Source organism: Cryptomeria japonica, unplaced genomic scaffold (genome assembly GCF_030272615.1).
Source record: "Cryptomeria japonica unplaced genomic scaffold, Sugi_1.0 HiC_scaffold_195, whole genome shotgun sequence".
Lineage (NCBI taxonomy): Eukaryota > Viridiplantae > Streptophyta > Pinopsida > Cupressales > Cupressaceae > Cryptomeria > Cryptomeria japonica.
Genome location: NW_026729017.1, coordinates 32,501 through 43,162, shown reverse-complemented (window position 1 = coordinate 43,162; position 10,662 = coordinate 32,501). Strand labels below are relative to the sequence as shown.

General features: G+C 63.4%; 2 non-coding genes across 2 annotated transcripts; both read left to right on the top strand.

The window, feature by feature from the left end:
* The first annotated feature begins 2,665 nt into the window (after positions 1-2,665).
* LOC131868126 (5S ribosomal RNA) lies at positions 2,666-2,784 on the top strand. Its single transcript, XR_009366618.1, has one exon. It is a non-coding gene; the product is annotated as a 5S ribosomal RNA (ribosomal RNA).
* Positions 2,785-8,699: 5,915 nt separating this feature from the next.
* LOC131868114 (5S ribosomal RNA) lies at positions 8,700-8,818 on the top strand. Its single transcript, XR_009366607.1, has one exon. It is a non-coding gene; the product is annotated as a 5S ribosomal RNA (ribosomal RNA).
* Positions 8,819-10,662: the final 1,844 nt, after the last annotated feature.

Below are 10,662 nucleotides of genomic sequence, written 5' to 3'. Positions count from 1 at the left end.
ACGGAACGCGGGTGCCATCTTGAGCCCGCCCTGGTGCACAGCCCAGGTAAGGTGCCCACCCTGGCAAAGGTGCGCACCCGGGCAATTAACCCTACTTCCGACTTCGTGCGCGCCAGGGTGGCAACCGGGCCTGGGAAGAGCCAATGCGAGAAACCCCACCAAACGCTCCGACAAAAAAAGAGGCGGCGCTCCAATAACCCCGCTTCGGAGCGCAGCCGGGGCAAACCCAGCCAAGGTGCCCACCCCGACGAAGGTGCACGCGAGGTGCGCACCCGGGGCAAACCGGGCTCCGACAACGTGCACGCAGCACCTTGGAGCACACTTCGAAGCACTCCCGGGTGCCCACCGGCGTTGCGCACCGTGGTGGGCAGCGAGGTGCGCACCTTTGATGCGCTGCCTTCACTAATTTCCAGAAAAGGCAAAAAAAAATGAGATTTTAAAATTTCCGTTTTGAAAGATAGTGAAAAAAACGGAACGCGGGTGCCATCTTGAGCCCGCCCTGGTGCGCAGCCCAGGCAAGGCATGCGCACCAAGGTGCCCACCCGCGGTGCACGCCCGGGGCAAACCGGGCTCCGACTTCGTGCAGGCCGCACCTTGGAGCACACTTCGGAGCGCTCCTTGGTGCGCACCATGGTGCCCACCAGGGCGCACCCGGGGCAAACCGGGCTCCGACTTCGTGCACGCCGCACCTTGGAGCACACATCGGAGCGCTCCCAGGTTCGCACCAGCGTTGCGCACCTTTGATGCGCTGCCTTCACTAATTTCCAGAAAAGGCAAAAAAAAACGATATTTTAAAATTTCCGTTCTGAAAGATAGTGAAAAAAACGGAACGCGGGTGCCATCTTGAGCCCTTCCTGGTGCGCAGCCCAGGCAAGTTGTGCGCACCAAGGTGCCCACCCTGGCGGAGGTGCGCGCCCGGGGCAAACCGGGCTCCGACTTCGTGCACTGCATGGTGCCCACCAAGGCGCGCAACCCAGCCAAGGTGCCCACCGCAGCGAAGGTGCACGCGAGGTGCGCACCCGAGGTGCACACCCGGGGCAAACCGAGCTCCGACTTCGTGCACGCCGCACCTTGGAGCACACTTCAGAGCGCTCCTTGGTGCGCACCAGGGCGCGCAACCCAGCCAAGGTGCTCACCCCGGCGAAGGTGCACGCGAGGTGCGCACCCGGGGCAAGCCGGGCTCGGACTTCGTGCACGCCGCACCTTGGAGCACACATCGGAGCGCTCCCGGGTTCGCACCAGCATTGCGCACCTTTGATGCGCTGCCTTCACTAATTTCCAGAAAAGGCAAAAAAAAAAAAAAAACGAGATTTTAAAATTTCCGTTTTGAAAGATAGTGAAAAAAACGGAACGCGGGTGCCATCTTGAGCCCGCCCTGGTGTGCAGCCCAGGCAAGTTGTGCGCACCAAGGCACCCACCCTGGCCAAGGTGGGTCACGGGGTGGGTCCTAGGGTGGGTAACGGGGTGGGTACTAAGGTGCGTGCCAAGGTGGGTCATGGGGTGGGTGCCAAGGTGGGCACCAGGGTGGGTGTGCACCAACCCTAGCCAGGGTAGGTCACGGGGTGGTTGTCGGGGTGGGCGTCAAGGAGCCAAGGTGGGTGGCAAGTAGCCAAGTTGCGTGCCAAGGTGGGTGTCGGGGTGGGTGCCAAGGATCCAAGGTGGGTGCCAAGGAACCAAGGTGGGTGTCTGGGTGGGTGCCGAGGTGGGAGCCAGGGTGGGTCCCAAGGTGAGTGCAAAGGTGGGTGCCAGGGTCAAGGTGAGTGCCAATGTGGGTTCCAAGGTGCCAGGGTCAGGGTGAGTGCCAATGTGGGTTCAAAGGTGCTAAGTTGGGTGCGAGGTTGGGTGCGAGGGTGGGTGGGTGCCAAGGTGTGCTAGGTGGAAGCCCGGGTGGGTCGGCATCCCATGGGTGTCGAGTTGGGTGCCTGATGGGTGCTTCTTGTCAAGTTTTAGTCGTCGGGACTCATTTCGAGCCTTAGAGGTCGTTTCTTGTCCGGTTGCCCTGTCTTCGACCTGGGAACCCAATTTTGGTCCTCGGGTCCCATTTTTTTTTGTCTCGCATCCCACTTTTGGCCTGTGGCCTTTTCGGGGTCGATTCTCGTTTTGGGCATCAGAGCATGTTTCTTCTCCTAAAACCCAATATTTGTTTATTAAGTCTCGGAACACATTTTTGTTCTCGTGGACCCATCATGGGTCTTGGAACGCATTTGTGGTCCTTGGGTCCCATTTTGCATCCCGAAACTTGTGTTTTGGTGCTTGATCCCTATTTTGGGTGCCCACCTTGCACCAAGTGCGCACCCGGGGCAAACCGAGCGCCTTGGTGCACCGGGGCAAGATCGAGCGTGCACCCGAGGCGCCCCGAACATGCACCAAGGTGCACTCGGCCCACATGTGAGCGCAGGTCGTTGCGCCCGAGGTGGTGTGTGGGCACCGCGTTGCAGACGGGACACTGCACGCACACGACGCCCCGTCCAGGTGCACGCACGTAGGCCGGGCCGGGTGCACACCCGACGCCCTAGCAAGGTGCGCGCACCCGGGCAGGGCTCACACTTGGCGAACGGGGCGCACTTCGCGAGGGAGGGTGTGCACCTCGACGGGGGTGGGTGGCCGGGGTGGATTCGCACGTGGGTCGCGGTTTGCTAAGTACACACTGCGACAAGCTCATAACGGGTGCGATCATACCAGCGTTAGTGCACCGGATCCCATCAGAACTCCGCAGTTAAGCGCGCTTGGGCCGGAGTAGTACTGGGATGGGTGACCTCCCGGGAAGTCCCGGTGTTGCACCCTTTCTTAGTTTTTCGCCGGGCGTCGCAATGCTATTTGAATAAACCTTTTGCCCGTTTGCGTTCTCGTCGGGGCCGGGCCGGGCCGGGGTGCGCTGCCCGCACTACCGCGCGCGCGGGGGCGACACCGAGCGCGCACCCGAGGCGCCCCGAGCACACAGGCCACGGTGCAACCCGGGCGTTGTGCGCGCACCCCGGTGCGCCCGAGGTGCTGCGCGCGCACCCAGGTGAAATCGGTGTGCACCTCGGCCAGTGCGCGCTCGGTCGAGTCGCGCACGTTGGCCAAGGTGCACGGTGATGTTTCTTACTCTAAGGTTCCGCACCAGACGCCCGGGACAGGTGAGCGAAGCTGGGCGGGGCCGGGTGCGCGGCCGGGGCAGGTGCACGCAGCTGGAGAGAGCTTTGGAGCACACCAGAGGTGCGCACCTTGGAGCACACTTCGGAGCGCACCAATGATGCGCTCCATTCAAAAGTTTCCTGAAAAGGCAAAAAAAGTTGAGATTATAGAATTTCCCACTTGAGAGATTGTAAAAAAAAAAAATTTAAAATGAAGGAAACGCGGGTGCCAAGGTGTGCGCGCCCGGGTGCGCAGCCCAGCCAAGGTGTGCGCACCAAGGCGCCCACCCTGGCGAAGGTGCACGCAAGGTGCGCACCCGAGGCAAACCGGACAATTAACCCAACTTTCGACTTCGCGCGCACCTGCGCACCTTGGAGCGCACTTCGGAGCGCTCCTTGGTGCGCACCAATCTTGGGCACCTCGGAGTGCACCATGGCGCCCACCAAGGTGCGCACCCGGGGCAAACCGAGCTCCGACTTCGTGCGCACCTTGGAGCGCACGAAAGGTGCGCACCATGGCGCCCACCAAGGTGCGCAGCCCAGCCAAGGCGTGCGCATCAAGGTGCGCACCCTGGCGAAGGTGCGCACCCGGGGCAAACCGAGCTCCGACTTCGTGCGCACCTTGGAGCGCACAAAGGGTGCGCAACCCAGCCAAGGTGTGCGCACCCCGGGCAAACCGAGCTCCGAATCGTGCGCACCTTGGAGCACACTTCGGAGCCCTCCTTGGTGCGCACCGATGTTGCGCACCTCGGAGCGCACCCGGGGAAAACAATGCAATTAACCCGACTTTCGACTTCGTGGGCACCTCGGAGCGCTCTCGGGTTCGCACCTCGGAGCACACCGAGGTGCGCACCTTTGATGCGCTGCCTTCACCAATTTCCAGAAAAGGCAAGAAAACATTGAGAAGGTGTGCGCACCGAGGTGCCCACCCTGGCGAAGGTGCACGCGAGGTGCGCACCCGGGGCAAACCGGGCTCCGACTTCGTGCACGCCATGCTGCGCACCTTGGAGGGCCATGGTGCGCACCTTGGAGCACACTTCGGAGCGCTCAATGGTGCCCAACCCAGCCAAGGTGCCCACCGCGGCGAAGGTGCACGCGAGGTGCGCACCCGGGGCAAACCGGGCTCCGACTTCGTGCACGCCGCACCTTGGAGCACACTTCGGAGCGCTCCTTGGTGCGCACCAGGGCGCGCAACCCAGCCGAGGTGCCCACCCCGGCGAAGGTGCACGCGGGGTGCGCACCCGGGGCAAACCGGGCTCCGACTTCGTGCACGCCATGGTGCCCACCGCGGCGAAGGTGCACGCGAGGTGCGCACCCGGGGCAAACCGGGCTCCGACTTCGTGCACGCCGCACCTTGGAGCACACTTCGGAGCGCTCCTTGGTGCGCACCAGGGCGCGCAACCCAGCCGAGGTGCCCACCCCGGCGAAGGTGCACGCGAGGTGCGCACCCGGGGCAAACCGGGCTCCGACTTCGTGCACGCCATGGTGCCCACCGCGGCGAAGGTGCACGCGAGGTGCGCACTCGGGGCAAACCGGGCTCCGACTTCGTGCACGCCGCACCTTGGAGCACACTTCGGAGCGCTCCTTGGTGCGCACCATGGTGCCCACCAGGGCGCGCAACCCCGCCGAAGGTGCACGCGAGGTGCGCACCCGGGGCAAACCGGGCTCCGACTTCGTGCACGCCGCACCTTGGAGCACACTTCGGAGCGCTCCTTGGTGCGCACCAGGGCGCGCAACCCCGCCGAAGGTGCACGCGAGGTGCGCACCCGGGGCAAACCGGGCTCCGACTTCGTGCACGCCATGGTGCGCACCAGGGTGCCCACCGCGGCGAAGGTGCGCACCCGGGGCAAACCGGGCTCCGACTTCGTGCACGCCGCACCTTGGAGCACACTTCGGAGCGCTCCTTGGTGCGCACCAGGGCGCGCAACCCAGCCGAGGTGCCCACCCCGGCGAAGGTGCACGCGAGGTGCGCACCCGGGACAAACCGGGCTCCGACTTCGTGCACGCCATGGTGCCCACCGCGGCGAAGGTGCGCACCCGGGGCAAACCGGGCTAGGACTTCGTGCACGCCGCACCTTGGAGCACACTTCGGAGCGCTCCTTGGTGCGCACCATGGTGCCCACCAGGCCGCGCAACCCAGCCAAGGTGTGCGCACCAAGGTGCACGCGAGGTGCGCACCCGGGGCAAACCGGGGTCCGGCTTCGTGCACGCCGCACCTTGGAGCACACATCGGGGCGCTCCCGGGTTCGCACCGGCGTTGCGCACCGTGGTGGGCACCTCGGAGCGCACCGTGGTGGGCACCTCGGAGCACACCAAGGTGGGCAGCGAGGTGCGCACCTTTGATGCGATGCCTTCACTAATTTCCATAAAAGGCAAAAAAAAACGAGATTTTAAAATTTCCGTTTTGAAAGATAGTGAGAAAAAGGGAATGCTGGTGCCATCTTGAGCCCGCCGTGGTGCGCAGCCCAGCCAAGGTGTGCGCACCAAGGTGCCCACCCTGGCGAAGGTGCGCGCCCGGGCAATTAACCCAACTTCCAACTTCGCGCGCGCCAGGGTGGGAGCGCACCCAACAACCGGGCCTGGGAAGAGCCAATGCGAGAAACCCCACCAAACGCTCTGACAAAAAAAGAGGGGGCGCTCCAGTAACCCCGCTTCGGAGCGCACCCTGGGCAAACCCAGCCAGGGTGCCCACCCCGGCCAAGGTGCAGGCGAGGTGCGCACCCGGGGCAAACCGGGCTCCGACAACGTGCACGCCGCACCTTGGAGCACACTTCGTAGCGCTCCCGGGTGCGCACCTCAGAGCACACCAAGGTGGGCAGCGAGGTGCGCACCTTTGATGCGCTGCCTTCACTAATTTCCAGAAAAGGCAAAAAAAAGAGGAGATTTTAAAATTTCCGTTTTGAAAGATAGTGAAAAAAACGGAACGCGGGTGCCATCTTGAGCCCGCCCTGGTGCACAGCCCAGGTAAGGTGCCCACCCTGGCAAAGGTGCGCACCCGGGCAATTAACCCTACTTCCGACTTCGTGCGCGCCAGGGTGGCAACCGGGCCTGGGAAGAGCCAATGCGAGAAACCCCACCAAACGCTCCGACAAAAAAAGAGGCGGCGCTCCAATAACCCCGCTTCGGAGCGCAGCCGGGGCAAACCCAGCCAAGGTGCCCACCCCGACGAAGGTGCACGCGAGGTGCGCACCCGGGGCAAACCGGGCTCCGACAACGTGCACGCAGCACCTTGGAGCACACTTCGAAGCACTCCCGGGTGCCCACCGGCGTTGCGCACCGTGGTGGGCAGCGAGGTGCGCACCTTTGATGCGCTGCCTTCACTAATTTCCAGAAAAGGCAAAAAAAAATGAGATTTTAAAATTTCCGTTTTGAAAGATAGTGAAAAAAACGGAACGCGGGTGCCATCTTGAGCCCGCCCTGGTGCGCAGCCCAGGCAAGGCATGCGCACCAAGGTGCCCACCCGCGGTGCACGCCCGGGGCAAACCGGGCTCCGACTTCGTGCAGGCCGCACCTTGGAGCACACTTCGGAGCGCTCCTTGGTGCGCACCATGGTGCCCACCAGGGCGCACCCGGGGCAAACCGGGCTCCGACTTCGTGCACGCCGCACCTTGGAGCACACATCGGAGCGCTCCCAGGTTCGCACCAGCGTTGCGCACCTTTGATGCGCTGCCTTCACTAATTTCCAGAAAAGGCAAAAAAAAACGATATTTTAAAATTTCCGTTCTGAAAGATAGTGAAAAAAACGGAACGCGGGTGCCATCTTGAGCCCTTCCTGGTGCGCAGCCCAGGCAAGTTGTGCGCACCAAGGTGCCCACCCTGGCGGAGGTGCGCGCCCGGGGCAAACCGGGCTCCGACTTCGTGCACTGCATGGTGCCCACCAAGGCGCGCAACCCAGCCAAGGTGCCCACCGCAGCGAAGGTGCACGCGAGGTGCGCACCCGAGGTGCACACCCGGGGCAAACCGAGCTCCGACTTCGTGCACGCCGCACCTTGGAGCACACTTCAGAGCGCTCCTTGGTGCGCACCAGGGCGCGCAACCCAGCCAAGGTGCTCACCCCGGCGAAGGTGCACGCGAGGTGCGCACCCGGGGCAAGCCGGGCTCGGACTTCGTGCACGCCGCACCTTGGAGCACACATCGGAGCGCTCCCGGGTTCGCACCAGCATTGCGCACCTTTGATGCGCTGCCTTCACTAATTTCCAGAAAAGGCAAAAAAAAAAAAAAAACGAGATTTTAAAATTTCCGTTTTGAAAGATAGTGAAAAAAACGGAACGCGGGTGCCATCTTGAGCCCGCCCTGGTGTGCAGCCCAGGCAAGTTGTGCGCACCAAGGCACCCACCCTGGCCAAGGTGGGTCACGGGGTGGGTCCTAGGGTGGGTAACGGGGTGGGTACTAAGGTGCGTGCCAAGGTGGGTCATGGGGTGGGTGCCAAGGTGGGCACCAGGGTGGGTGTGCACCAACCCTAGCCAGGGTAGGTCACGGGGTGGTTGTCGGGGTGGGCGTCAAGGAGCCAAGGTGGGTGGCAAGTAGCCAAGTTGCGTGCCAAGGTGGGTGTCGGGGTGGGTGCCAAGGATCCAAGGTGGGTGCCAAGGAACCAATGTGGGTGTCTGGGTGGGTGCCGAGGTGGGAGCCAGGGTGGGTCCCAAGGTGAGTGCAAAGGTGGGTGCCAGGGTCAAGGTGAGTGCCAATGTGGGTTCCAAGGTGCCAGGGTCAGGGTGAGTGCCAATGTGGGTTCAAAGGTGCTAAGTTGGGTGCGAGGTTGGGTGCGAGGGTGGGTGGGTGCCAAGGTGTGCTAGGTGGAAGCCCGGGTGGGTCGGCATCCCATGGGTGTCGAGTTGGGTGCCTGATGGGTGCTTCTTGTCAAGTTTTAGTCGTCGGGACTCATTTCGAGCCTTAGAGGTCGTTTCTTGTCCGGTTGCCCTGTCTTCGACCTGGGAACCCAATTTTGGTCCTCGGGTCCCATTTTTTTTTGTCTCGCATCCCACTTTTGGCCTGTGGCCTTTTCGGGGTCGATTCTCGTTTTGGGCATCAGAGCATGTTTCTTCTCCTAAAACCCAATATTTGTTTATTAAGTCTCGGAACACATTTTTGTTCTCGTGGACCCATCATGGGTCTTGGAACGCATTTGTGGTCCTTGGGTCCCATTTTGCATCCCGAAACTTGTGTTTTGGTGCTTGATCCCTATTTTGGGTGCCCACCTTGCACCAAGTGCGCACCCGGGGCAAACCGAGCGCCTTGGTGCACCGGGGCAAGATCGAGCGTGCACCCGAGGCGCCCCGAACATGCACCAAGGTGCACTCGGCCCACATGTGAGCGCAGGTCGTTGCGCCCGAGGTGGTGTGTGGGCACCGCGTTGCAGACGGGACACTGCACGCACACGACGCCCCGTCCAGGTGCACGCACGTAGGCCGGGCCGGGTGCACACCCGACGCCCTAGCAAGGTGCGCGCACCCGGGCAGGGCTCACACTTGGCGAACGGGGCGCACTTCGCGAGGGAGGGTGTGCACCTCGACGGGGGTGGGTGGCCGGGGTGGATTCGCACGTGGGTCGCGGTTTGCTAAGTACACACTGCGACAAGCTCATAACGGGTGCGATCATACCAGCGTTAGTGCACCGGATCCCATCAGAACTCCGCAGTTAAGCGCGCTTGGGCCGGAGTAGTACTGGGATGGGTGACCTCCCGGGAAGTCCCGGTGTTGCACCCTTTTTTAGTTTTTCGCCGGGCGTCGCAATGCTATTTGAATAAACCTTTTGCCCGTTTGCGTTCTCGTCGGGGCCGGGCCGGGCCGGGGTGCGCTGCCCGCACTACCGCGCGCGCGGGGGGCGACACCGAGCGCGCACCCGAGGCGCCCCGAGCACACAGGCCACGGTGCAACCCGGGCGTTGTGCGCGCACCCCGGTGCGCCCGAGGTGCTGCGCGCGCACCCAGGTGAAATCGGTGTGCACCTCGGCCAGTGCGCGCTCGGTCGAGTCGCGCACGTTGGCCAAGGTGCACGGTGATGTTTCTTACTCTAAGGTTCCGCACCAGACGCCCGGGACAGGTGAGCGAAGCTGGGCGGGGCCGGGTGCGCGGCCGGGGCAGGTGCACGCAGCTAGAGAGAGCTTTGGAGCACACCAGAGGTGCGCACCTTGGAGCACACTTCGGAGCGCACCAATGATGCGCTCCATTCAAAAGTTTCCTGAAAAGGCAAAAAAAGTTGAGATTATAGAATTTCCCACTTGAGAGATTGTAAAAAAAAAAAATTTAAAATGAAGGAAACGCGGGTGCCAAGGTGTGCGCGCCCGGGTGCGCAGCCCAGCCAAGGTGTGCGCACCAAGGCGCCCACCCTGGCGAAGGTGCACGCAAGGTGCGCACCCGAGGCAAACCGGACAATTAACCCAACTTTCGACTTCGCGCGCACCTGCGCACCTTGGAGCGCACTTCGGAGCGCTCCTTGGTGCGCACCAATCTTGGGCACCTCGGAGTGCACCATGGCGCCCACCAAGGTGCGCACCCGGGGCAAACCGAGCTCCGACTTCGTGCGCACCTTGGAGCGCACGAAAGGTGCGCACCATGGCGCCCACCAAGGTGCGCAGCCCAGCCAAGGCGTGCGCATCAAGGTGCGCACCCTGGCGAAGGTGCGCACCCGGGGCAAACCGAGCTCCGACTTCGTGCGCACCTTGGAGCGCACAAAGGGTGCGCAACCCAGCCAAGGTGTGCGCACCCCGGGCAAACCGAGCTCCGAATCGTGCGCACCTTGGAGCACACTTCGGAGCCCTCCTTGGTGCGCACCGATGTTGCGCACCTCGGAGCGCACCCGGGGAAAACAATGCAATTAACCCGACTTTCGACTTCGTGGGCACCTCGGAGCGCTCTCGGGTTCGCACCTCGGAGCACACCGAGGTGCGCACCTTTGATGCGCTGCCTTCACCAATTTCCAGAAAAGGCAAGAAAACATTGAGAAGGTGTGCGCACCGAGGTGCCCACCCTGGCGAAGGTGCACGCGAGGTGCGCACCCGGGGCAAACCGGGCTCCGACTTCGTGCACGCCATGCTGCGCACCTTGGAGGGCCATGGTGCGCACCTTGGAGCACACTTCGGAGCGCTCAATGGTGCCCAACCCAGCCAAGGTGCCCACCGCGGCGAAGGTGCACGCGAGGTGCGCACCCGGGGCAAACCGGGCTCCGACTTCGTGCACGCCGCACCTTGGAGCACACTTCGGAGCGCTCCTTGGTGCGCACCAGGGCGCGCAACCCAGCCGAGGTGCCCACCCCGGCGAAGGTGCACGCGGGGTGCGCACCCGGGGCAAACCGGGCTCCGACTTCGTGCACGCCATGGTGCCCACCGCGCCAAGGTGCACGCGAGGTGCGCACCCGGGGCAAACCGGGCTCCGACTTCGTGCACGCCGCACCTTGGAGCACACTTCGGAGCGCTCCTTGGTGCGCACCAGGGCGCGCAACCCAGCCGAGGTGCCCACCCCGGCGAAGGTGCACGCGAGGTGCACACCCGGGGCAAACCGGGCTCCGACTTCGTGCACGCCATGGTGCCCACCGCGGCGAAGGTGCACGCG